Consider the following 4,802-nt stretch of genomic DNA (forward strand, 5'->3'; position numbering starts at 1 on the left):
ACGATCTCGGGATAACGGAACCTCCCTAACACCACATTTCCCGGCGCCCGGTATCGGCCGCGGGATTCGGTGCTGGGCTCTTCCCTGTTCGCTCGCAGCTACTGAGGGAATCCTAATTAGTTTCTTTTCCTCCGCTTATTAATATGCTTAAATTCGGCGGGTAGTCTCACCTGCTCTGAGGTCGATCGATAAAATCATTATATATATATATATATATATATATATATAAATATATATATAAAACGTAGACGTGAATTTCGAAACGGTTCAGCGTTTATATTTAAAACCGCTATATCCACCACTCGTTACGCGGCCGCAAACGATCAGACGTCGGACACCTTTTCTTCTTATCGAGAAAATAACGGACACGACGATCGTCAATTTTGCGCGGACCTGCGACATACGCGGGCGGTTTTAATTACGCTCGTCTCTCGCGCTTTTAAGCGAGCGCGACGCGACGAACCGGTGCGTCGAAAATCGACGTCGTTCGCAAACTCGGTCGCGTTCCTTAGAACGCGGCCGGAGTTTCGCTTTCGCGTTTTAAAACGTCGCGAGACCGGGTAGGAGAGAGATCGCGCGCTAAGCGCGAACGTGCTGTTGCTCCTCACTCCTTCCCGCGCTACACGTCCAACTCGCTCCGACGTTTCTCGCGCCTCGCGGGCGAAAAAACCGAGCAGTCTTTAAATTGGATACGACCCTCAGCCAGGAGTGGTCCGGGAACAGAATCCGAGGACCGCAATGTGCGTTCGAAATGTCGATGTTCATGTGTCCTGCAGTTCACAAGTTGACGCGCAATTAGCTGCGTTCTTCATCGACCCACGAGCCAAGTGATCCACCGTTTAGGGTAATCTTTTTTCGATCGGTTTAACGCTTTTCGTCTCCGAAAAAGAGTCGTCGGCGTTGTTATCGACACATACATTTTTTTTACGGAAGGCGAGGTATATACCTTTCGACGTAAAAAAAAAAAAAAAGTTCGATTTCGGGCCGGTCTATCCGACGGAACACTTCGCCGCGCGCCCTTTGTTCTTTATTATTCAGACGGTAGGCGCGCGCGCGTTCGCGTTCGGACGACCCGCGCCGGTTTAAAGTTTATATACACACCTCCTCGCGGGTCGCGGGTGGGTGTGTAAGTACTTTTCGGTGCTCCGGGCGAATATCGTTTGACACCTTGTCGACGGCGAGCGCGAAACTAGGTTTCGCGCTTCGAGTTCCGTCTAGGTACCCGGAATTTTGTCGGCGCTCCTCCTACTCCTACTCCTCTCTCCCCTTTTTTACGGTGGTCGAGTGGTCGTCGTAGTCGTCGAATTTAATCGCGGCCGACTTAAAGATCGACGCGAGATATTTTCGACCGAGCGTCAGCGACAAAAATTCGTTCGACTAAATAAAGACAAACTGTGTAATTTTTATTATCACTTTAATGATCCTTCCGCAGGTTCACCTACGGAAACCTTGTTACGACTTTTACTTCCTCTAAATGATCAAGTTTGGTCAACTTCCCGGACACATCGACGACGCCGAAACGCCATCGGCGTATCGGTCCGAAGACCTCACTAAATCATTCAATCGGTAGTAGCGACGGGCGGTGTGTACAAAGGGCAGGGACGTAATCAACGCGAGCTTATGACTCGCGCTTACTGGGAATTCCTCGTTCATGGGGAACAATTGCAAGCCCCAATCCCTAGCACGAAGGAGGTTCAGCGGGTTACCCGGGCCTCTCGGCCAGGGAGGACACGCTGATTCCTTCAGTGTAGCGCGCGTGCGGCCCAGAACATCTAAGGGCATCACAGACCTGTTATTGCTCAATCTCGTGCGGCTAGAAGCCGCCTGTCCCTCTAAGAAGAATTGTTTGTACGCAGACAGTAAAAACCGCGCGCGACAACGGGGCGAACCCCGAGCCGGCCGGCCTTTGAGATGTCTAAATACGCCTAGTTAGCAGGCTAGAGTCTCGTTCGTTATCGGAATTAACCAGACAAATCGCTCCACCAACTAAGAACGGCCATGCACCACCACCCACCGAATCAAGAAAGAGCTCTCAATCTGTCAATCCTTCCGGTGTCCGGGCCTGGTGAGGTTTCCCGTGTTGAGTCAAATTAAGCCGCAGGCTCCACTCCTGGTGGTGCCCTTCCGTCAATTCCTTTAAGTTTCAGCTTTGCAACCATACTTCCCCCGGAACCCAAAAGCTTTGGTTTCCCGGAAGCTGCCCGCCGAGTCATCGGAGGAACGTCGGCGGATCGCTAGCTGGCATAGTTTACAGTTAGAACTAGGGCGGTATCTGATCGCCTTCGAACCTCTAACTTTCGTTCTTGATCAATGAAAACGTTTTTGGCAAATGCTTTCGCTTCTGTCCGTCTTGCGACGATCCAAGAATTTCACCTCTAACGTCGCAATACGAATGCCCCCATCCGTTCCTATTAATCATTACCTCGGGGTTCCGAAAACCAACAAAATAGAACCGAGGTCCTATTCCATTATTCCATGCACACAGTATTCAGGCGAAGTTTTAGCCTGCTTTAAGCACTCTAATTTGTTCAAAGTAAACGTGCCGGCCCACCTCGACACTCAATGAAGAGCACCGCGGCAGGATTGAGTTGGACCGCCCGCGTGAACGGGCTAAGTCCACCGGCAGGACGTCTCGCGGCACGCCAGTTAACACCGCGGACGATGAACCGGCGGCGCGAGACACAAATTCGACTACGAGCTTTTTAACCGCAACAACTTTAATATACGCTATTGGAGCTGGAATTACCGCGGCTGCTGGCACCAGACTTGCCCTCCAATTGATCCTCGTTAAAGGGTTTAGAGTGTACTCATTCCGATTACGGGGCCTCGGATGAGTCCCGTATCGTTATTTTTCGTCACTACCTCCCCGTGCCGGGAGTGGGTAATTTGCGCGCCTGCTGCCCTCCTTGGATATGGTAGCCGTTTCTCAGGCTCCCTCTCCGGAATCGAACCCTGATTCCCCGTTACCCGTTACGACCATGGTAGGCGCAGAACCTACCATCGACAGTTGATAAGGCAGACATTTGAAAGATGCGTCGCCGGTGCGAGACCGTGCGATCAGCGTAAAGTTATTCAGAGTCACCAAGTTGAACGATGTCGGGCGCGAACCCGCCACCGATTGGTTTTGATCTAATAAAAGCACTCCTTCCGTCTCCGGTCGGACCTCTGTTTGCATGTATTAGCTCTAGAATTACCACAGTTATCCAAGTAATTGTGGGTACGATCTAAGGAACCATAACTGATTTAATGAGCCTTTCGCGGTTTCACCTTAATTTGGCTTGTACTGAAACATGCATGGCTTAATCTTTGAGACAAGCATATGACTACTGGCAGGATCAACCAGGGAGCTGTTCTACGTGTCGAGCGCGCCGCCGCCGCCGCCGCCACGGATGACGACGATCGGGCGCGGTACGACAACAAACAGTCTCTTTTTTAAAAATAATAATTACGCGCGCGAAACGCGTTTATTTTATTTTTAAATAGAAACAGACGCGACCACTTTGTGTGGCGGTGATAGCGTGCGAGTACGGAAATGAACCGTTCCCGACGCCACACTCGTTATTATTATTATTCGGACGCGATCCGTCCAATTTTTTTTTGTTGGTAATAAATATCGAGACGACGTGAGTGCGCGATCAAACAATCCGACTCGCGCGCGCATAATAAGCTTTAAAATGCGGCGCGCGTCGAACCGATGTGCCTCGGGCAACGAACGTCGATCGACGGAAATTTTCGGACATTCTCTCGATCACTCTTCGCTAGATTGAAAGCGACACGAGATTTCTCGAAAGAAACGTTCCGGATTCGCATATAAACTCGCTCGGTTAGATGAGAGTTATCGCAAATTTTTCGGAAGAAAAATATTATAGGGCGACCGCTTTCGAACCACGAAGTGCCAAATCTTACTTTAAAACACCCGCTAAGTTCGCGATCTAGCTGTATAAGGTGCGGAGCCTTAAAATGTTTTCGAACGCTCGAGCAATCGCTGCTACGAAGACGGGCCGATGGCAAACGAAAAACGGTCTACGTTCCCGTACCGATGAAGGAAACCAATTTTTCTTAAAAAATTGAACCCACGATACGAAAATGTTAAGCGAGCCAATTAATCGCGCCAAACGGTCGACTCGAAGGCGATCTAACGATCGAAAAAGCATTTTGCTCTGCGAAGGGAGAAGTGTCTATACGCACGACGCGGCGGTCGCGCTCGAGACCATCTCACCTATTATAGGTAACGGACCATTCCTTAGTCTTCCGAACGTTTCACGTGAAAACCCGAATATCGGCTGCGGCGGGCAAATAAAGTTCGGAGCGAAACTTTCGCTCGTGGTTACGTTCGATTTGGTTAAAGCGGGCACTTTTTCAAATATTTTTTTTTCTTTACTTACTTTTGTTAACTGACCGCCGGTTCCGGTTCCGACTTAAAAATAAATCGCCGTCCCCGGATTTTGTCGGACGATACTCTCCATCATTTTTAATTTCGGGTGTTTGCATTTTTTTTTCTCGCGATTTAATAAATTCATTATTAAACATTTATAAGTCCGTCTTCTTTAATATTGCGGACCAGCGGGAAGAGAGTTTTGTTTTTTTTTTTTTATTTTATTCATTTTAACATATACTCCCATAAAAGGTTTTTGCCGCTAGCCGCGAGCAGAGAAAAATAAGCAAAACTAACCGAAACAAAGCAAAAATAAGCAAAACTAACCAAAATTAACCGAATATAACCAAAATTAAACAAAACTAACCAAAAGGAACAAAAATAACCACAACTAAGCAAAATTAATCATAACAAACCAAAATTGGCC

The 4,802-nt window shown here is 48.5% G+C and overlaps 2 non-coding genes across 2 annotated transcripts; both read right to left on the minus strand.

Annotated features, from left to right (window-relative positions):
- Nucleotides 1-692: 692 nt before the first annotated feature.
- On the minus strand, nt 693-847 carry LOC132697550 (5.8S ribosomal RNA). The gene has a single exon (XR_009618179.1). It is a non-coding gene; the product is annotated as a 5.8S ribosomal RNA (ribosomal RNA).
- Nucleotides 848-1,415: 568 nt separating this feature from the next.
- Nucleotides 1,416-3,346, minus strand: LOC132697551 (small subunit ribosomal RNA). The gene has a single exon (XR_009618180.1). It is a non-coding gene; the product is annotated as a small subunit ribosomal RNA (ribosomal RNA).
- Between the last annotated feature and the right edge of the window lie 1,456 nt (nt 3,347-4,802).

The sequence above is a fragment of the Cylas formicarius genome, unplaced genomic scaffold (genome assembly GCF_029955315.1).
Source record: "Cylas formicarius isolate icCylForm1 unplaced genomic scaffold, icCylForm1.1 PGA_scaffold_219__1_contigs__length_14746, whole genome shotgun sequence".
Lineage (NCBI taxonomy): Eukaryota > Metazoa > Arthropoda > Insecta > Coleoptera > Brentidae > Cylas > Cylas formicarius.